Source organism: Schistocerca americana, chromosome 3 (assembly GCF_021461395.2).
Source record: "Schistocerca americana isolate TAMUIC-IGC-003095 chromosome 3, iqSchAmer2.1, whole genome shotgun sequence".
Taxonomy (NCBI): Eukaryota; Metazoa; Arthropoda; class Insecta; order Orthoptera; family Acrididae; genus Schistocerca; species Schistocerca americana.
Window position 1 is genome coordinate 863,470,570 of NC_060121.1, and position 24,425 is coordinate 863,494,994.

The window sequence follows — 24,425 nt, forward strand, 5'->3', positions numbered from 1 at the left end:
TAAGGAGAGGAGTGTGCAACCCCGAGGCCTATGACCCTAAAAAAGAGACATTAAGACAATACTTTGAGAGGTACTTAGACAAGACACTGTACTGGTCCAAACCAGCCGACTTGTCAGCGATAATTGACACTTTAAAGAGCCACTTACCCTTTCCATACCGAGACAGATTAATAGGAGTACCGGAGAATGACGTTAAGACTTTCTTAAACTTCTTAGATCAAATGGACGTAGTTTACAGAGGCGATTCACGCCATTCAAATTTTATTCATATTAGTAACCAAAACCAGCACCCACCCCAAAGGAACCGTAGTGACGGTGGTTGGTGGAACCATCCGTCCGCGCCGCGACACAATACGGTGCCTGCGCGCGAAACGTACTCAAATGGAAACGTGTATGACGGTAGGAACAACCGCAGAAATTCGTGGAATAATAACAATAAGTATCACCCATATCAAAATGGTAACTACAAGCAAAATGAAAATTACAGACAGTACAACAACAACAACAATAGGAGACGTGGGAAGAACCGGTACAACCCGGGCTACTTTGACAGGAACATGACATATAACAGACATAATTACCACCAAAACAATAACAATCCCAACAATCACCGACAGAATATGTGGAACACACAAAATTCACGCATGACAAATCATAACCCTCCACGGAATCCGCCGCTGTTCCCCGGTACAGTTATGCACTCCCCGCCACGAAGTAGCAATAACAATTGCGGCGCGCCATCAGCTGACGCGTGGGCGCCAACCGGCCGGAATGTAAACATAGTGGAGCTGGTCAATGAACCCGGTCAAACACAGCAGACGACGGAAACAGTCGACGACCGAGCTAAGCGCTCGTGCTTCGGTCGTGAGGTGTTGTAAGAGCGCAACGGCTGAGACGGTTTGTTTCCTCAGGTACGACGACAAAATGACAGCTATTATATTCAGGTCCTTTCAGAATAGCAAGCATACCTCACACAGGTTGTTACTCCCTAGAATACCCGTTATCTCACAAGCCGAGGGGGCTGCATCCCCACAGGCATTTGAAACCCTTTGTGCACTAAAACAACATAATATAATGATAACTAAGTTGAACATGAGCAAGTTGCTGTGAAAACGAGATCATAAATATTTGTATTGAATACACGAACATTAAGTTATACAGCCTAAGAACACAAACATTCATTTATGGAAATTATATACTGCAGTTACACTTGCACACATAATTATGAAGAGAAGGTAAACCCAGGTGAGTACACTTACTGAATGAGAAAAGATATTCATATAGGAATGAGGTCTACGCAGGTTACATTGGTTGTTAAAGATAAATTATAAGGTGAATCAACAAATAGTTAGTTATTTCAAGGCACTATAATGAGAGGAAATAATAGCTATTGACATCAGTAATGACATAGGTATGTAGCAGAATGAATGAGGATGTAAGAATGAATGATCAGTATGAATGAGTTAATATTTAAGTTAATATAAGAAGATAAGTTACTGTGAAGTAGTTGATGGAGACAGATTATTTGAGGAAAATATTATTGGAGTTTTATGAGAAAGGACGTGCCAAATGGCCCCATGTATGTGATATATTAATGTTTGATGAGGAATATGTTTAATGTATAAGGATATATATATATATTATGATGAATATGTGAGTAAGGAATGAGTGAGAATGTTTTAGTAATATTGTGCTACATAGAGAAGTGAGTAAATAGTCTACATCTTTAAGATTACATAAGGATTTCAGTTTGAAAGAAAACATTTGTGATGAGTTAAAACACGTGAGTACAAGGCGTTAAAGGTGAATCTATTTACAGTGCCCTTGAAAATGAACGAATGGAAGAAAAGCAGAGTGAACATAACGATGATTACAGCTGTGGAAAGAAGTGTAATAAGAATGTAACTTGGAAACACATTAGCTTTAATTTATTTCAGAAGTGTAACTTAGTAACCTTTCGTTAAGTTTTGTTACGCCATTGTGTGGAAGAAAACATTTATAGTTCGTGTTCAGACAGGAGAATGATATTTTAAGGAACTTAAGTTGAAATATAGTTTTTACACAGCCCTCATGTGAATGCATTTGTACAAAAAAAAAATTTTTTTTACGAAAGTGAAATTTAGTGCCACGTTAGCCTTTATTCTACTTACACATGACAGAAAACCCTGAGGAAGCAAAAGATAGGAGAGTTATTAAGGCTGTTTTGCGACTCGTACAACACCTCCACTTAAGCGAACAGATGACAAAATTACACCTACGTTAAAGACAACATTGACTTTTCAGGTAATGCAAGGTAAGTGCAAAGGAGCAGTGACCACCCGTGCAACCGACGTCGAGCAACGGACAGTGAGAAAGAGACATTTTACTGTCAATTATAATAATATGTTCTTTATTTATGATTTATAGATAGAAATGATGTATATACACACAACGTACATAATGTTTAACCTTCATTAAAGTAGAAGAAAGTTCATGGTTGAACTCTTGAGAGGAAATTTGATATGTTATCATGTAATACACATTATGAGAGAGACAATCTCTGACATACATTTTCCATTTGTATAGACGGTATCCACAAGAAGTGGAGATATTGAGGATGTACTGAGCAGATATGTGATTTACTCATGCAAGGATTTGTTAAGGTATAATACACTAAGTCATATGAACAGTCAGAACACAAACAGAGAATCTGTCATGAGGTTACACTACACAGACTTGACGTAAGGACACTTACATTTACCCATGATTTGGCAAATTGTAAGCACCCCCTTTCACACACCGCTTGAAGGTGATGCAAACATTATAACGTATTGTGTACTCTTTTTAATGTATTAGCTGTAGGATTAGGTAGTTTTTAGGTAGTGAATAGTTTCTTCCAGTCTATCTTTCTTTCCTTCTCCATTATCCTACCACCTCCTGCAGCTGGGTATTGTTTGTTTATGGAATGTAAGAATATATTGTGTGACAGTAAACTTTCAGGTATGAATAAAAAGACATGAAGAAAACTGAGTATGGCATTACAAGCCTGGTCAACCACTAGCCAAGATATGGAATAAAAAAAAAAAAGAGAAATAATAAATGAAGGAAAGCCCGTGCTTTAAACATTAAGTCTTATATCCCTTGGCACGTCAAAACCTTAATAAAGAAAATCAAAATGACCATAAACCCCAATAAAAGAAAGCCAATGGGACTTAGTATAATTTTTTTTAGTGTAAATATTTCACGTGTATATTCTTGTAAATTTATATGTATTTGTATATGTGTTAAAAATTTGCATATTGTCAACATATTTTGAAACGTGACCACGAAATGTAAGCTTTCATAATTAACGATGTAAACATGCTTGGACAAAGTGAACTGTTAAAATGTAAATGTGGCAAAAAGTGTTGCAAACTGTGTTAAACTGTGAACGTTATAAACGACGATTTTTGTGTTGTTTGTGAAACTTATGTTGCATGAACCAAATAACTGTTTGTAAATCGATATAAACTGCAATTTACTTCGACGATAATGAGGATTTTCACACTGCAAATGAACGTTTGTTGGCAAGTGTAAACAATGTGGTGAAACACCTACCTTTGCGAACATCGACGCCGTTGTTCCTGGCCGGCCTTCAGATGCTTGGAGACAATAAACTCAGCACCTGTCGTAGGCGATGTGGAGGCTAAAAACTACATCGACCATATATGCCCCGGGAACAATAGTCATGAATACGCACAAGGACCTGGAGTGTTGTGTCGTAACAGAAGACATGGACGTTGCTTCAGATCACGCACACGCTCAATCTTATGGTGTCACCGAACTTAACACGCCATTTATGCTGGAATAACAACTTGTAATGGACACTATGTGAGAGCGAATACTGTTGAAGACTGTCATAACACAGCGATTTTGAAACTGCCGCACGCGAAATTCAGTGATGCTACTGCGCATGCGCAAAGACTACGTGCTGCCAGAGGTGAATTGGGAAACCAAAACTGGAAGCGCACAACATTAACTGCGCTGGTGAGCAGCTTGCTCAAACACACACTATGTAAACATATATATATTAATTGTCTAAAAAGAATCAAAACTGTAACAAGTGTATGTAGTATATAGATTTAGAAACCAAGTATTGGCAAAGATAATCCTGTAAGTATGCACGTGGCGTTTCCTGGGAAAATATGTATAATAGACATTTAGGTATATCTATTCTATTGTTTGCTAGCCTGCCACGCTAAATGTTTTAGCGTGACAGTCGAGGGGGCGATGTAGCGGGGCTTTGAATTTCGCCGCGCTACACTCGTTCCCTCAGATAAAAAATGTCACGTCGCAGCGGTATGAGCGCTCGACGGCAGAGAAACTACTAAAATTGTTAACTTTTTTGTTTTTTTTTCCGTTTCAATTGTCTCTTGATAGCGGTAGCTTAAGGCAGGCGTGATCGGATGCTGACGTAAAAACTTAATGGCTAATCTTGATCTGATTGTAATGTGTAGATATTGTGGAAGTTATTAAGAAATTCGGTGGATGGGAGTAGCAAAGTGAATTAAATCGCATACAGTGTCAAGATGATTTTAATTGGTATAAATTAGTGATCCCTGGACTATTACAAGATTTCGGAGCAGATTTTTTCACGCTGAAATGAAGGAGATTTTTGAAGACGTGGACGCCGCCCGAAAGAAGACATGTTAACCTGGTAAAGAATGAACTCTAAGCTACGCCACTTCCCCCTGTCAGTTACATTCTGTTATTCTCTGTTTCTTTTCAATAACTTTTGTAGTGAAAATTGGTTTAACTTTTGCTCAAAAACGCCACAAGGACCACCCCAACAATAGCTTTTCCGAATAACGAAGTCCGATAGCTTTTCTGTAATACAAAGTCCGATCTGCATTTCTTTCATTCTTTCCCTTTTTCACGGTCTCTCTTCTCCCATTTTTTTTATTAACCACTACATGTTCCTTTACAAAGGAAAAGTCACCAGCATTTCCCCAAATTAGTCATTGTACCACTGAAAAGTTGGGTGAAATAGATAGCGTCAGTGGCTTTGAGAAACAGCTGAAAATGTTCAAATTGAATGAAGTCTCAGGACCCAATGGATTCTGTAGCCAATTCGCTACAATCTATCAGAGTATATTTCGAACAAAAAACTGTGCCCAGTAGCTCGAAGAATGTACAGCTCACACCTGTCGACATAAAATGTAGATGACGTGATACACAAAACTATCATCCAATATATTTGACATCTATTTGTTGTAAAGTGTTACAACTTATTCTCAGCTCAAACATAATGAGTTATCTGAAACAGAAAGGCCTCCTCCATGCCAACTAGCATGGATTTAGATATCATAGATCATGAGAAACCAAATCCTCACTTTTCTCATATGACATCCTGAGAGCCATGGATCAAGGCAGTCAGGTGATACAGTATTCCTTGAATTTCAAAAAGCATTTTCTTGCGACCACACCAACGCTTTTTAACAAAAGAGTGATCGTATAGGGTGTCAGGAGAAATTTGTGACTAGATTGAAGATTTCTTGGTAGGAGGATGCAGCATGTCTCCCTTTCCTGTGCTTAAATAGTAGTATTTTTTAAATTTCATTCATATTTTCTATTTAAGAGGATTAATCTCGAGTTTTGTAACTGTAAGTGAAGGTTCAGCCAGTCTATAGCTCACTTTTCATTTCTTCTGAACAGCCAGCTACACAGTTCATTAAGGCACCAGGGTCCATTTTTGGCTCATCAGGAGGGTATCAAGTTGCATATCTAGGTCTCTGTCTGCTTTTATGATGTACGTCTTCTGTTAATCTTCCTAGCATGGGTAGAATGTGTGCATCTTGTGTGCAGACGCAGAAGGAGCTGACCACAGTTCCTGAACAGTTGAATGTGCTTTTGCCTGAGCTAAGCCGCCTTCTGGCTGCTGCCTTGGGGTGTTGCAGTGGCAGTGAATCCGGCATGTCACATGGGACATCTCATGTCTCTCTTGTTTCGCCAACAGACTCTGCTGCCAAGGCATCTCCTAGTTTACTCAATGTCGAGGATCCACCCTTACAGCAGAGTGAGTGGCAGGTGGTAACACAGTCACATAGTTCGAGATGGAGGGCCAATGTAGCGGCTGATCATCTGCCCTTGCCTATTCGTCTTGTGAGTGAATGGGTGACTCTTCCTTCAGCAGGGTCCAAGCAGGTACATGTGGGCAAGGGTGTGCTTGTTATCGGGAGCTCCAGTATTAGGTGCGTTATGGAGCCCCATAGGAAGATAGTGTTCAGGGCTGGAGAGGGAGCCATTGTGCCTTGGGTATGTCTTCGAGATGTGGAGGTAGCCTTGCTTGCAGCTATTGATCGTACAGATTGCAGTGGTCTGTAAATTGTGGCTGATTTCGGTCCCAACAACATCTGACACATGGGTTCTAAGGCTATCCTGAGTTCATACAGGTGGCTGACCTCGCATGTGGGCTGTGATTAGAGCTCGTAATTTGCAGCATTGGTCCACAGGTGAATGGGATTTTTTGGGTTGGATCCAAGTGGAGGGTCTCAACCAAAGGCTTTGTCGACTCTGTGATGGTCTTGGCTCCAGATTTCCAGACCTGCATGTTCGGGTGGGGAATTGCAGGTCTCTGCTTGATAGGTCCGGGGAGCACTACACAAAGAAAGCTGAAAATCAGGTAGCAGAGTACTTGTGGGGTACACATGAGGTACTTTTTAGGCTAAACAGTAGTTTGAGGTACTCAGCTGAACACTCACCAGCCGATACACAAATAGTGATCTCAGACCACGTTCAGATTAAAGACTCTTTGACTGCCAAAATTTTATCAGTGAACTATCGAAGTATTTGTAACAATGTTTCCGAATTTACTGCTTTCCAGGAAAGTTCACACTCCTGGATTAATTTTTAGATTGAGAACTGGCTGTAATCCAAAGAAGAAACCTCTGAGATATATTGTGAGTCATTGAATATATACTGAATAGACAGATTAGATGTCATATAGTGGGTGTGTTCATTTTAGTTGACAAAAATATTCTCTCTATCGAAGTCGAAATTGAGTGTGAAGGTGAAGTTATCTGCTCGCATATAATAGCTCTAGGTGAAACCTAGTTAATTGTTGCATATTTCTACCAGTCACCCAATTCTGCTGTGACAGTTCTTGAGCCACTGAAAGAATATCTATGGTCAGTAGCACGTAAATACCCAGATCATGCAGTACTACTTTAACCTACTGAGTATAGACTAGGACATCTATGGATTCATTGTGGGTGGTACACACAGACAGTGTTGCGAAATGCTTCTGAACACGTTTTCTGAAAACTGTCTTGAGCAGCTAGTTTGGCAGCCCACATGCAATGAAAATATCGTAGACCTTGTAGCTACGAACAGGCCAGACCTTATCGATGCCGTCAGTATAGAGATGGGGATTAGTGATCATATCAGAACGATTATGGTTCTGAAAGTTAAGAACTAAGTCAAGAAGGCTACGAGAGTGTTTCAACTAGAAAGGGCAGATAAACAATTGTTAGCATCTTACTTATACAATGAAACGATATCATTCAGTTACAGTACAATGTACAGAGAGGAATTACGGGCAAAGTTTAAACAGATTGTAAATAGAGCTCTGGACAAGTACATGTCTGATAAGTGGATTACGGACAGAAAAGATCCACCGTGCTTTAACAACAAAATTCGGAAAATGCTGATGAGAATGCGCAAATGACTACAGTCAAAGGTGCAAATGACTACAGTCAAAGGTTAATAGAGATTCGTGCATCTGTGACAAGATCTATGCGTGAAGCATACAACAATTACCACCGTCATACCTCAGCCAAAAATCTGGCCGTGAACCCAAGACAATTCTGCTCCTAAGTACAATCGCTAAGCGGGTCTAAGGCTTCCATCCAGTCACTCGTCGACCAGCCTGTTGTGGCAGTTGAAGATAGCGAAACAAAAGCCGAAGTTTTAAATTTCGTGCTCAAGAAATCATTCACACAGAAGTACACGTACAAACATACCATTCTTTGACACAGCACCGAGTCCCGTATGGACGACATAGTAAGAAACATCATTGCCATAGAGAAGAAACTGATGGAGTAGAAAACAAATCAGCCACTAGGTTTAGATGGAATCCCAGTTCGGTTTTACGAAGTTCTCTACGACAGTGGCTCCTTACTTAGTTTGCATTTATCACGGATCTCTCGCCCAGTGCAATGTAACAACCGACTGTAAAAAGTGCAGGTGACTCTTGCATAGAAGGTGTGTAAAAGAATGGACCCACATAATTACAAATCACTATCGTTTTGTTGCAGAAATCTAAAACATTTCTAAATTCGAATATAATAAATTTCCTGGAGACTGAATAGCTTATGCCCACGAATCAGCACAGTTTTAGGAAGCATCATTTATGCAAAACTCAATTTGCACTTTTCTCACGTGATATAATGTGAACTATGAATGAAGGGTAACAGGCAGAGTTCAGGTTTTTGGAGTTCCGAAAAGCATTTGACAAGGTGCCCCACTTCAGATTGTTAAGCTTGGTTTACACTAACAAGTTACTGCAGCAATTTACTTGGGCGGAGGAACTTGCCGCTCGATTTGCGAGTGTAAACATATTGCCAAGTCGACTTGTGACCGTTGCAATTTATTGCGGAAGTGACTTACTGTACGTTTTCTGCTTCCAGTGTGAACACCACGTAAGAAGTATCTGCAAGTAACTTGCAGATTTTAGGATTTATTTCTATTTCCTGCAAGTAGGAAGCACACGTTATAGTAAGTATGTTGTCTGCATAACACTCATATTTAACATTTTACTTAATTTGGTGACTTAATTTTATGCAACCATCTTACGTATTATATGCAAACAAATTTCAGAAATGGAGGAGAAACGGGATTGGATGAAACAGGATACAGAACATTTTACTGAAGCTGTGGAGAGCTACCCCGAAGTATGGAACGTGCATAACCAGGACTTTAAGGACAGAGTGAAGAAGATGAGCGCATTAAATGAAATCTCGTCGATATTCGACACATCTGTGAAAGAAGTACAGAGAAAGTAGCATAACTTGAAGACGCAATCCCTTTGCCACCTGCATCCACTCGCTTGAGGTTTTAGGAGTCTAGAAAAAGACAATCTACATCCACATCCATACTCCGCAAGCCACCTGACGGTGTATGGCGGAGGGTACCTTGAGTACCTCTATCGGTTCTCCCTTCTATTCCAGTCTCGTATTGTTCGTGGAAAGAAGGATTGTCGGTATGCCTCTGTGTGGGCTCTAATCTCTCTGATTTTGTCCTCATGGTCTCTTCGCGAGATATACGTAGGAGGGAGCAATATACTGCTTGACTCCTCGGTGAAGGTATGTTCACGAAACTTCAACAAAAGCCCATACCGAATTACTGAGCGTCTCTCCTGCAGAGTCTTCCACTGGAGTTTATCTATCATCTCCGTAACGCTTTCGCGATTACTGAATGATCCTGTAATGAAGCGCGCTGCTCTCCGTTCGATCTTCTCTATCTCCTCCATCAACCCCATCTGGTACGGATCCCACACTGCTGAGCAGTATTCAAGCAGTGGGCGAACAAGTGTACTGTAACGTACTTCCTTTGTTTTCGGATTGCATTTTCTTAGGATTCTTCCAATGCATCTCGGTCTGGCATCTGCCTTACCGACGATCAACTTTATATGATCATTTCATTTTAAATCACTCCTAATGCGTACTCCCAGATAATTTATGGAATTAACTGCTTCCAGTTGCTGACCTGCTATATTGTAGCTAAATGATAAGGCATCTTTCTTTCTATTTATTCGCAGCACATTACACTAGTCTACATTGAGATTCAATTGCCATTCCCTGCACCATATGTCAATTCGCTGCAGATCCTCGTGCATTTCAGTACAATTTTCCATTGTTACAACCTCTCGATATACCACAGCGTCATCCGCAAAAAGCCTCAGTGAACTTCCGATGTCATCCACAAGGTCATTTATGTATATTGTGAGTAGCAACGGTCCTACGACACTCCCCTGCGGCACACCTGAAATCACTCTTATTTCGGAATTGAGAATGACATGCTGCGTTCTGTTATCTAGGAACTCTTCAATCCAATCACACAATTGGTCTGATAGTCCATATGCTATTACTTTGTTCATTAAACGACTGTGGGGAACTGTATCGAACGCCTTGCGGAAGTCAAGAAATACGGCATCTACCTGGGAACCCGTGTCTATGGCCCTCTGAGTCTCGTGGACGAATAGTGCGAGCTGGATTTCACACGATCGTCTTTTTCGAAACCCATGCTGATTCCTACAGAGTAGATTTCTAGTCTCCAGAAAAGTCATTATACTCGAACATAATGTTGTTGTTGTTGTGGTCTTCAGTCCTGAGACTGGTTTGATGCAGCTCTCCATGCTACTCTATCCTGTGCAAGCTTTTTCATCTCCCAGTACCTACTGCAACCTACATCCTTCTGAATCTGCTTAGTGTATTCATCTCTTGGTCTCCCCCTACGATTTTTACCCTCCATGCTGCCCTCCAATACTAAATTGGTGATCCCTTGATGCCTCAGAACATGTCCTACCAACCGATCCCTTCTTCTGGTCAAGTTGTGCCACAAACTTCTCTTCTCCCCAATCCTATTCAATACTTCCTCATTAGTTATGTGATCTACCAATCTAATCTTCAGCATTCTTCTGTAGCACCACATTTCGAAAGCTTCTATTCTCTTCTTGTCCAAACTATTTATCGTCCATGTTTCACTTCCATACATGGCTACACTCCATACGAATACTTTCAGAAATGACTTCCTGACACTTAAATCAATACTGGATGTTAACAAATTTCTCTTCTTCAGAAACGCTTTCCTCGCCATTGCCAGCCTACATTTTATATCCTCTCTACTTCGACCATCATCAGTTATTTTGCTCCCCAAATAGCAAAACTCCTTTACTACTTTAAGTGCCTCATTTCCTAATCTAATTCCCTCAGCATCACCCGACTTAATTAGACTACATTCCATTATCCTTGTTTTGCTTTTGTTGATGTTCATCTTATATCCTCCTTTCAAGACACTGTCCATTCCATTCAACTGCTCTTCCAAGTCCTTTGCTGTCTCTGACAGAATTACAATGTCATCGGCGAACCTCAAAGTTTTTATTTCTTCTCCATGTATTTTAATACCTACTCCGAATTTTTCTTTTGTTTCCTTTACTGCTTGCTCAATATACAGATTGAACAACATCGGGGACAGGCTACAACCCTGTCTTACTCCCTTCCCAACCACTGCTTCCCTTTCATGTCCCTCGACTCTTATAACTGCCATCTGGTTTCTGTACAAATTGTAAATAGCCTTTCGCTCCCTGTATTTTACCCCTGCCACCTTTAGAATTTGAAAGAGAGTATTCCAGTCAACATTGTCAAAAGCTTTCTCTAAGTCTACAAATGCTAGAAACGTAGGTTTGCCTTTCCTTAATCTTTCTTCCAAGATAAGTCGTAAGGTAAGTATTGCCTCACGTGTTCCAGTGTTTCTACGGAATCCAAACTGATCTTCCCCGAGGTTGGCTTCTACTAGTTTTTCCATTCGTCTGTAAAGAATTCGTGTTAGTATTTTGCAGCTGTGACTTATTAAGCTGATAGTTCGGTAATTTTCACATCTGTCAACACCTGCTTTCTTTGGGATTGGAATTATTATATTCTTCTTGAAGTCTGAGGGTATTTCGCCTGTTTCATACATCTTGCTCACCAGATGGTAGAGTTTTGTCAGGACTGGCTCTCCCACGGCCGTCAGTAGTTCCAATGGAATATTGTCTACTCCGGGGGCCTTGTTTCGACTCAGGTCTTTCAGTGCTCTGTCAAACTCTTCACGCAGTATCGTATCTCCCATTTCATCTTCATCTACATCCTCTTCCATTTCCATAACATTGTCCTCAAGTACATCGCCCTTGTATAGACCCTCAATATACTCCTTCCACCTTTCTGCTTTCCCTTCTTTGCTTAGAACTGGGTTTCCATCTGAGCTCTTGATATTCATACAAGTGGTTCTCTTTTCTCCAAAGGTCTCTTTAATTTTCCTGTAGGCTCTATCTATCTTACCCCTAGTGAGATAAGCCTCTACATCCTTACATTTGTCCTCTAGCCATCCCTGCTTAGCCATTTTGCACTTCCTGTCGATATCATTTTTGAGACGTTTGTATTCCTTTTTGCCTGTTTCACTTACTGCATTTTTATATTTTCTCCTTTCATCAAGTAAATTCAATATTTCTTCTGTTACCCAAGGATTTCTACTAGCCCTCGTCTTTTTACCTACTTGATCCTCTGCTGCCTTCACTACTTCATCCCTCAAAGCTACCCATTCTTCTTCTACTGTATTTATTTCCCCCATTCCTGTCAATCGCTCCCTTATGCTCTCCCTGAATCTCTGTACAACCTCTGGTTCTTTTAGTTTATCCAGGTCCCATCTCCTTAAACTCCCACCTTTTTGCAGTTTCTTCAGTTTTAATCTACAGGTCATAACCAATAGATTGTGGTCAGAGTCCACATCTGCCCCTGGAAATGTCTTACAATTTAAAACCTGGTTCCTAAATCTCTGTCTTACCATTATATAATCTATCTGATACCTTTTAGTATCTCCAGGGTTCTTCCATGTATACAACCTTCTTTCATGATTCTTAAACCAAGTGTTAATTATGATTATGTTGTGCTCTGTGCAAAATTCTACCAGGCGGCTTCCTCTTTCATTTCTGTCCCCCAATCCATATTCACCTACTATGTTTCCTTCTCTCCCTTTTCCTACACTCGAATTCCAGTCACCCATGACTATTAAATTTTCGTCTCCCTTCACAATCTGAATAATTTCTTTTATTTCATCATACATTTCTTCAATTTCTTCGTCATCTGCAGAGCTAGTTGGCATATAAACTTGTACTACTGTAGTAGGTGTGGGCTTCGTATCTATCTTGGCCACAATAATGCGTTCACTATGCTGTTTGTAGTAGCTTACCCGCATTCCTATTTTCCTATTCATTATTAAACCTACTCCTGCATTACCCCTATTTGATTTTGTGTTTATAACCCTGTAGTCACCTGACCAGAAGTCTTGTTCCTCCTGCCACCGAACTTCACTAATTCCCACTATATCTAACTTCAACCTATCCATTTCCCTTTTTAAATTTTCTAACCTACCTGCCCGATTAAGGGATCTGACATTCCACGCTCCGATCCGTAGAACGCCAGTTTTCTTTCTCCTGATAACGACATCCTCTTGAGTAGTCCCCGCCCGGAGATCCGAATGGGGGACTATTTTACCTCCGGAATATTTTACCCAAGAGGACGCCATCATCATGTAATCATACAGTAAAGCTGCATGCCCTCGGGAAAAATTACGGCTGTAGTTTCCCCTTGCTTTCAGCCGTTCGCAGTACCAGCACAGCAAGGCCGTTTTGGTTATTGTTACAAGGCCAGATCAGTCAATCATCCAGACTGTTGCCCTTGCAACTACTGAAAAGGCTGCTGCCCCTCTTCAGGAACCACACGTTTGTCTGGCCTCTCAACAGATACCCCTCCGTTGAGGTTGCACCTACGGTACGGCTATCTGTATCGCTGAGGCACGCAAGCCTCCCCACCAACGGCAAGGTCCATGGTTCATGGGGGGAGGTCGAACATAATACGTGTTCCAAAATTCTACAACTGATAGACGTAAGACATATAGGTCTATAGTTCTGCACATCTGTTCGACGTCCCTTCTTGAAAACGGGGATGACCTGTGCCCTTTTCCAATCCTTTGGAACACTACCCTCTTTTAGAGACCTATGGTACACCGCTACAAGAAGTGGGGCAAGTTCCTTCGCGTACTCTGTGTAAAATCGAACTGGTATTTGTAATTATTACATTTTCTATGTAATTAGCTTGTTACTTTCCATTTTATGAGCATTAGAAAAAAAAATTTTTATAAGCATAGCATTCTGTAAAATGCAGTTTATTTCAATAAAAATTTAATTTAATTGATATGTTTTCACATACCTTCAAATAATTTTCTCTTTTCAAGACGTCAAAAATGCCTCTGCATACGTTGGGTATGATCAGAGAAATCGTGCTGACGGGAATATGAAACAAGTACATTAGGCACTTGTATGAGTCTCCTACAACGAAAAGATTTCAAAATTAAAACTTTTTTTGGTTGTATGTTTCACATAAGTGAATGAAATGCTTATTTTATTCGTAGCTCACCTGTGCCTATAAATCGTATAGTGACTAGCAAACGGTCCTTTGCTGAAATAGCAGTACAGAAGTTTGTGTCTCGTTTTGATACGATGGGCCCTATTGACATCAACAACTACTCCAGATCATTTGAGGACATTCTGCAAAAGTTTTCAAAAGTATCCATGCTCTTGATACTAAGTTCTTGCAAAAGGTTATTATAGGCACCATTTTGCGATCTTCTCATTACATACTCTCTAACCCAAATACTTCTTTTTTCATATTTTTCATTACAATTACAAGAGCTGCAGCATATCTCACCTGCCTATTTGTTATTTTATACTTCGGCTGACGCTCGTAGTGGTACTGAAAGCATATGTAAACACTATCAAGAATCAAGAATTTTATTCACCGTAGATCATTTTATAATGATATTGGCTTCGCCATACAAGATGTACTAGTACATACAGAATAATAAAATAAACTTCTGTCAATGCATTATAGAATACATTTGAAGCATGGCAGTGTACCAAATTACAAAGGATAGCTTTTAAAAGTTAACATGACAAGCTATCTTATAATCTAATATAATATGGTATTTTATTGTTTATAGTATAAACTTTGTAATTACACACGATTAACCACAGCCCAAAATAATATGTTTAACTACAGACAACTTTTAAATGCTTATATTCTCCTCAGGCATCTCAAAGAATTCTTTAATGTCATAGAATGGATGATCTGACAGCCAACTGTACCACTTAATTTTAAAAGAATTTGTATCCATAGACTGAACATGAACTGGCAGTTTATTGAACATTTTGAGTGGGTTAACTTTGTGGGAATTTCCTGTTCTCGCTAATCTGTGGCGCGGTATGTCTAAATTACCGTTAGCCCTGGTGTTGTGTTCGTGTATTTCCCTTCCGGCAATAAATTCTGAAATATTATTTTAATATAGAGTACAGACACATAGATGTATAGATTTATAATTGTAAGTATTCTGAGTCTGGAAAAAAGAGGATGACAGTGCTCCCTATGACCTCTTTTACATATTATAAGTATGACTTTTTTTTGTAATTTCAATACGTTTTTGATGTGAGGGGAGTGCCCCCATATAATCAGACCATATGAAATATGTGACTGGAATAGCCCAAAGTATGTCACCCTGAGGTATTCCAAGCTCACTACCACCCTTAGTTTCAAGAGAAGGTATGCCACCCGAGATATTTTTTCACATACATGATTGACATGTTCCTCCCAATATAGTTTTGAATCAATGTGAATACCTAAGAGTTTTACCGACTTATTGCCTACTTCATTTGATGTTCCCATAGAAGTTGTTGTGTTTTGTCAGGGTTGCATAGGAGCTTATTGGCTGCAAACCAGTCCAGGGCCTTATCTAGTGTTTCTTTTGTTAGGTTATTCAGATCTGAAATATTCTGATGTGTGGTAAGTAGTGTTGTATCATCAGCATAAGACACACCAGGGTGCACTATATTTTTAGGTAAATCATTAATAGCGACAATGAAGAAGAAGGGTCCAAGGATAGACCCTTGTGGTACACCTGTGCTGATTTCCATGATGGAAGAATTTAAATTTCTGACAAACGAATTGTTTTCGGTTACTTAAATAAGAATTTATCACAGATAAAGTGCTCCCTCTCACCCCATAAAACTCTAGTTTCCCCAGTAGTATTTCAACAGGAATGCAATCGAAGCTTTGCTTAGGTCACATAATACCAGTGATACCATGTCATTATTTTCAAAAGCTGTTAAGGTTTGGTCAATGATTTCCAAGATGGCCCCTGTTGTGTTCTTCCCCTTTCGAAAGCCAAACTGATTGTTACATAGGATATTGTGTTTTTCAAAGAAGTTGCTTATTTGTGTGTGTATCAGCGCCTCAAATACCTTTGAGAATATTGGAACAATGGAGACTGGTCTGTAGCTTTGGGGGAGATGTTTGTCTCCTTTTTTAAAAACTGGGACAACTTTTGATACCTTGAGTGCATCCGGAAAAACTCCAAATTCTACACATTTATTAAAAATATAAGCTAATGGTTTGGCGATTGAGTGTATTGTCTTTTTTATTATGTTATTTAATAACCAATAACAGTCCATACTTGTAGAACCTAAAAATTTGGATACAGCTTTTAAAACATCAGCAGGTGTGACAGCCCTTCATTGAAATGCCAGGTTAACAGGCAGTGGTGTTCCAACAAGGTTCATTGCAGATGAATTTGTTGCTTTGATACTGTTACTTATTTCTTTAACTGAGTTTAAAAAGTACTCATTTAATTCTTCAGGATCAAACAGAGCTGTTTCTGTGCATTTCGGTGTATTCTCTTGTTTTATTATTTGCTAGGCGGCCTTGCATTTATTGGGAGCTCTTTCTGTATAGTTCTCCACTGCTTGCTTTTTTGCCAGAAGAAGTTTAGCTTTATAGTATTTTTTGCATTTCAGATATGTCCTATGAATGTTCACACTCTGTTCTACCCCTTGATCAGAGGCTTGTTTATGCATCTGGTAGAGCATATGCAAGTTTCCTATAATTTCTACTAGCTCTTGTGTGAACCAGTTCAGACTTTTCTTTTTCATTTCATTTGGAATCTAATTTTTTTTACTAGTGAGCAAGAATACCTTAAATCTGTGTACTTTTTAAAGAAGTTACCAATGCTAATTTCAGCTTCCCTTTTTCCGGATTGACAATTATATATAAAGTCCCAAAGTGCACTTCCTAATCTATCAACAAACATATTTATGTACTCTTCCTTCTGTCTTCGTACCACTACTACTTTAGATTCTTCAGTTTTATCTGGCTGCCTCTTACAGAGTGTAAGGAGTAGTGCCTTATGATCTGCAAGTCCACTTCCTGCAAGTCTAACTGTAAAATCCTCCCTATGGAAATTCACAATAATATTGTCTAGACAGGCATTCTTACGTGTGGTACAGTTATTTGTACAATAGAGGTCTAATGATCTTAGCATATTCAAAAATGACCTAGCAACTGGTCTCTGTGTGTTTACCATTTCTATGTTGAAATTACCACGTACAGCAATTCTCGTTTTACTCTTCAATATTTTTTTAATTATTAATTCACATTTTTCAATAAACAAATTTACATCACCATCTGGCGACCTATATAGACTAACTACCACTATATTTTCATTCATTAGTTTTACACAACTAAACTCCCCATCTAGCTCTGATGAGTATGTAGATACATCAATTCTGGAAAACATTATTCCTTCTTTGACAAAAATTCCCGCCCCAACATTCTTTCTCTGTTTTCTACATATCATGTCTCCCACAACATACCTTGGGGAATGAACATATTTGCTTGTTCTTGTGTTAACCAGTGCTCAGATACACATATAACATTTACATGCTAAGTGTTACATAAATGTTCTAATTCTAAAATTTTATTTCTAATGCAATGTATGTTAACTTTTAGAAAAGTAAGTAGTTTGTATCAGCAAGTTGTTAACGCAAGTTTCTTGTCAAAGAACTTGCGGAAGAATCTTGCTTAATTCTTGCGCTGCTGTGTAAACATAGCTGCAGGCGGCTCACAATAACTTGCACTTGCAGCAATAACTTCTGCAAGTGACTTGCTAGTGTGAACCCAGCTTTAACAAAAGTATGAGCATGTGGCATGTCTGAGGCGTAGTGACACTTCTTTGATTGTGCTCTTTGGCTTTGCATTCTGTATTTGTCCTCTCTCGCCATGTTCGACGTCTTCTGTATTCGCGCTGCTCAGTGCCGAAATAAATGTTCATATTGACTCTGTGTTGTTATGTTTCTATGTCATGTAATAAACACAGTGTGACCGCATCTTCAACATCGTGCGTTTGGGAATTATTTTGTGGTTACCAGTGGCGTAGCGTGGTTGTAAAGGTTGGGGAGACTCTGCCGTTATTATAGAGAGACAAAATAGTACAATAAACAATAATTTAAACACATGAAACAAAACGCATCAAATAAAACAACAACAAGTACTATTACTACCACTACCTCAACCACTAATAATAATAATAATAATAATAACTAACTTGTTCAAGAAACGATGACAAATTTGTAGAATTCCAGTAGCAAGAGAAGAAGCACTTATATTTTCTTGTGCACAAGTGCAATGCACCTGTCTTTTATTTCCACGAATAAGTCTATAACTCAGTCTACAAAGATCTGATCACTGGATTGCTCACCAAGTAGTGTCTTTTCTATTGCTAACGTGCTCAAACATGACAGCCGGTCTAGCCGGATGTTGGACACTGAATTCCTCAAATAATTCTTCACTCATTTAAGAGTACTCATGCTTCATTCACTGCTTGCTGTAGTTGTGGGTAGGGTCAAAGCCAAACGGAGGAACTAAATTGTTTCTTCATAAAAAGAGTCTAAATCATTGTTGACAATGTACTTTAAGAGGATTCTTGGAGATAAGTGTTTTTCTCATCAGCGTATATGTTACACAGTTCATTTTCAAGTTGTTCCTGTTTGAAAAAAGGGTACTGTTCTAATAATTGAAGCAGTTTCAACTTTGGGAATTCTTTTTGATAGTTCGGGAAACACTTTTCGTTCCAAAGTTCAACAAACTGAATTTGGGGAAAGTCTTGAAACCTTCTTTCCATCTGAACAATTTGCAAATCCAGTATCTCGTAAGTTTGTGCCCTGAGAGATGTCTTTTGCCATTCAAACACAAGCTGCATTTTATGCATTCATCAACAAATGTTTCCGTTCTTAATTGTCGTAAGTTTCTCAAAACAGTTCTTATTTCGTCGTGGCAAGCAGTTGTACTGACAAATTTTGACTGAAGAATATTAAAGAGATGATCAACATAAACAAAGTACCCTCAGTAGAAGTAAAGCAAGTAGACAAACGTAGGATCATCCATCCATCGTTTCATTCCCACAGCACAGCTCAAAGATTTTGGGTCCCACTGAGAGTCTGTATCATCAAATATATAATTAAACACACTATATAGCCTTTGAGAAATGACTAGATGTTGTTGAAACTGCCCTGGAACGAAAGTTCCAGCGAGTGTTGCTTGTATGTGGCAGTTTAAATCCTTTCTCAGTTAGCAGTTCGTTTTAACGACTTGCTGAAAATCGAATGGAATACAGTAAGCTCACTTACAAACATGCGTATTTGTAGTATGATTTTGGGGGCATGGAACAGTACCAAATTCAGTTGGTGTGTGTAACAATGAATAAACACCGCATAGGAACAGAACTGCTTCACCAGTTGTTGTAGTCCTCTTTCTCTGCCCGCCATTACTGAAGCGCCATCATATGTTTGACTAACCACTTTTCCTTCCACATTCTATTCTTTCAATACTGCATGAATAATGTTTGACAAACCTTCAGCAGTTTTATCTCCAGAAACATCGTAAAATCCAACGAATCTTGCCTCGATATTTTCTGCAATACAATACCTGAATATTAGACTCATTTGACTCTTGCATGACACTTCTAATGTTCCATCAGCCTAAATCGAAATGAAATTGCTGTTCTGAATTTCAGATTTTATTTTCTCATTAACTGCTAGAGTTATCATTTCTATTACATCATTTCTGTGTATCTGGAGCAGTTCCTTTAAAGGTTGAAGATGATGACAGATGTTCACGGATTAACTGATCTCCTTGAGCTAGTAAATCCAACAATTCCAGATAGTTACCTTTGTTGGTGGAGGATTCGTCTTCTCGATGGCCGTGAAAGGCTAGTTCTTGTTTACAAAGAAATACAATTGCCTGAATAAGACGAGCCAATACTCTCCTGCTGGATGCAACTTGTTTGTTGTATTTTATTGCTGTCAGACGAGCGGATTCAGAAAGGGCGTGCTCATCCTACTTTTACCCAATAACTGAAAGATTAGATTAGATTAGATTAATACTAGTTCCATGGATCATGAATACGATATTTCGTAATGATGTGGAACGAGTCGAATTTTCCAATACATGACATAATTAGGTTAATTTAACAACATACTTAAGTTAATATAACAACTTTATTTTTTTGTCTTTTTTTGTTTTTCTTTATTTTTTATTTTTATTTTTTTAATTTTTTTTTCTTAATTTAAATCTAAAAATTCCTCTATGGAGTAGAAGGAGTTGTCATTCAGAAATTCTTTTAATTTCTTCTTAAATACTTGTTGGTTATCTGTCAGACTTTTGATACTATTTGGTAAGTTCAAATGGCTCTGAGCACTATGGGACTCAACTGCTGAGGTCATTAGTCCCCTAGAACTTAGAACTAGTTAAACCTAACTAACCTAAGGACATCACAAACATCCATGCCCGAGGCAGGATTCGAACCTGCGACCGTAGCGGTCTTGCGGTTCCAGACTGCAGCGCCTTTAACCGCACGGCCACTTCGGCCGGCTATTTGGTAAGTGACCAAAGACTTTAGTGCCAGTATAATTCACCCCTTTCTGTGCCAAAGTTAGATTTAATCTTGAATAGTGAAGATCGTCCTTTCTCCTAGTATTGTAGTTATGCACACTGCTATTACTTTTGAATTGGGTTTGGTTGTTAATAACAAACTTCATAAGAGAGTATATATACTGAGAAGCTACTGTGAATATCCCTAGATCCTTAAATAAATGTCTGATGAAATTGTCAATACTGTCTTTCAGAAAATTACTAAGTGGTTCCTTGTAAACGGACTCTCACTGAATTTTGATAAGACACAGTACATACAGTTCCGTACAGTGAATAGTATGACACCATTAATAAATATAGACCTTAATCAGAAGCATATAGCTAAGGTAGAATATTCCAAATTTTTAGGATGACTATGAACACAAACCGCACGACTGTTCACTTCCGTGTTGAAAGCCAGCATAGAAGCGGCAGAGACTAGTCTCGATACCAGCAAGCAAGTGCAGCGCACCGGCCTTCGTGGAAGAGGTGAAATGATTCTTTGTTCTACAGGTGACGTTTTGATATCTGATGCTTTTATGCTTTCCTGTCAAACTTCTTTATTATACAAATGCCCTCATTGCATCATTCCTTTCCACCACCAAACAGAAGACATATATAACAATATAATCTGTTATTAACTGCGTTCGCAGTCAGCCAAGCATACTTTTCGTACCAGACTGTCTGAAAAGTGCATTTTTGTTTGGCTTCACTTAAAACTACACTGAGCATAGGTCGTTTGTCCTTCAATTCGCATTTTTTTTCGTATGTTATTGTACAAAAAGCCGTTTTTAATAAAAATTCTGTAAGGTGTTCAGTTGTTGGCTCACTCATGTTGGCGACACAACGAAAATATGCACTAAAATCACACAAGAATGACTATGAACACAAACCGCACGACTGTTCACTTCCGTGTTGAAAGCCAGCATAGAAGCGGCAGAGACTAGTCTCGATACCAGCAAGCAAGTGCAGCACACCGGCCTTCGTGGAAGAGGTGAAGTGAAAGGGAGCCGAGAATGCCACTGACACAGCCAGGTATGGGAAGGGAGACAGAGACTGAAGCAGTCGAGTCTCAAGCAGGCAGATACACCAATACTCAGGGTGTGGCGGCGCAGGCTACAAAACTGATGTCATCACACATTTAGTGCTCTTAGTAGAAAGTTGTTCATATTTTTGTTATGAATTACTATTGCATGTTTTTTAAGCACGAATACAGGGGAGACTAAGTCTCAAAGTCTCCCCTCACGCTACGCCATTGGTGTTTATTTTCACCATTAATGGACTCTGTGTGTCGGCCCACATTGCCTTGAAAACAATGTATCTACCTGTCTCGTTTTGAGCAATGCGTCGCACCCTAGCAATCGTGCTTGTGCTTTTAATAGTGCTCCTAATGTACAGTTGGTTAAAAGTGAATAATTTCCTGGCCCTGGCCATGCGAGCGGCCACTTAACCGTTGTCAAATGCTACTAAGCAGCAGGGTCTGCTACCCGGACAGTGCACGTTGCTCACCGATATAGTGAACGATAATCGTGTGAAGGACGTTGTGTTTCACCCGCTGGATAAGCAGTCGCCTTCCACCTGGATCGATGTGCAGACGCAGTTCGAGAGCTGTACTCCAAAAGCTCATACATTTACCCCTGACGTCATTACCCATTGCCCCCCCCCCCCCCCCCCCTCTCGCATGCCGTCTCCGCGACACCAGTCACCTCAGCCGCGCCGGTTGCTGCGACCATTGCTCCACTGTCACATCAAGATCGCTTTCCGCCCGCTCCCGTAACGGGACGGGCCGTTTCTTCCCCGCCAGTATCGAGGTCAGCCCCCTCTTGGCTGTTTTGCGACCGCCTTCCACCCGTTGTTTTACCGACACCGGCCGTCACGACCGCGATGCACCTGCCTCTGGGACTGCAGTTGGGACACATTGTGCCATCGGTTGCTCTGGTGCACTCCTCTTCATGTGCTGCTTGCGGCTGCCCCGCCCCCCCCCTCCCCCACGCAGACCTCGGGTGACGCATCGCCCACCGCTACTGCACTCCTGGCGTCAGGGGCTCTCTCAACCGCCGACACGGATCCGCGCCTGACTGTGCTACATCAACAGGTGTTATCCAGCAGATTTCCTAAGCTTCCTACGTTGCAAAAGGACAACCCTAAGACTTGGTTCGCCATGGTGGACCATCTACTGGATATCCACGGGATATCACCTGCCTGTTGAGCCACCTCCACAACCACCCTGACCTAATCAGTGATCTGTTGCTCTCGCCGTCCACCTCGCCAAAGTATGCGACGGCGAAAACTTTGCTTATTGAACGCCTTTCTTGCCCTCCAGCCGAGGGCATCCACCACATCACCATGATGAGCATCTCGACGACTGCACGCTTTCGCAGCTCCGATGACCAAGCACTAACCGACACCGCACTGTGGACTCTGTGGATGATCAAACTACCGTCAGATCTACAGCTTCACCTGCTGTCATATGTCGCCGACCCTCTCGAGGTTTGCCTATGAATGGCCGATTGGGCCTATGCAATTATTCGTCACTGACACCGACTGTCAAGGACGACTTCGCCTTCACCTTCTGTTGGCACCCCTGCTTCGCCGGTTCCACGCGCCCCTGACAGAGGTCAGCACGCGCTCCTCAGCAGCTCAGAAATCTGCCAGAAGCTGCCTCACCCGAGCAACATCCTGAGCGCTCTCGAGTTTTGTTGCAGCCAACTGTGTCCCCTATTCGCCCCACAACGCCTCGCTTCCAAGCTTACCCGCTTTGCTGGTACCATGCAACCTATGGGGATGCTGCTCGCAACTGCTGCCAGCCTTTTGCATGTCCAAACGACTTCGATGGGCACGTTTAGGCACCACGTCCCGCCATGATCATGAATGGCGCCTACCTTCCGGCGCCGCACTGCTTACACCAATGGTGCGGCGCCTTTATGTAACAGACTTGTCGTCGGGCCGCCCTTTCTCGTCGACACCGGCGCTGATGTCAGTGTTATCCTGGCTAAGCATGCGGGCAACACACTTTCTCCTGCTAACCCCACACTGGTCACTGCAAATCACTCTCATATCGTGGTCCTCAGCTCCATCAATATGTCGTTCCATTTGTCCTCGGGCGCGACATTTCCTTGCACCTTTCACGTCGCCAATGTGGAAGAACATGTGATTGGGTTGGACTTTCTACACCATTACGAGCTTTAGTCAGACCTACAGGCTGCTACACTACCCCACACGTCTGGCTCTACCATTTCGTGTTCGAATTGGTGCAGCACATCCTTGCTCTCCGCATCCTTGGCCATGCTTTTCACATGTGCTTCTCTGCTCAAAGATATTACCTCTCGCCTATCGGATTTATCGGACGTCCGCACTCATAACGCGGAATTACGCTCACACATTGCTACCACCTCCACTGAACTTCTTCATGCATGGATTACCTTACGCTGCCTCTCTGCAGAGCCGTTCCTGTCTACGCAACCTCTCTCTCCTACAGTGTCTTTGCTCTGCCCATTCCTGTGTTGAGCTGCATCTTTCCTGCTGCCGATCTGCACGGACGCAGTTGGACCTACAGGATGCACCCACCCTCCCTTCGTATCGCGTGGCCATCGCGCCACACCCACTGTCGCCGTCTCCCGCCAAGGCCTCATGCACATCACTCCGGCACGGCTCAGATGTCCATGTCCACGCTTCGTGGGATTGCTCGCTTTCCGTGGCTATCATGCTGCGTGCTCAGCCATCGCCTACTGCTGACACTTCATATACACCATCCCAGCACTCCAGGGTCAGTCAACCGCCGCTGCTCATGACCCCTTCTCGCCCCACCATGCATGCCTCCCTTCACGGGTCTTGGGAATCAGCAACAGCACCTGCCACCAA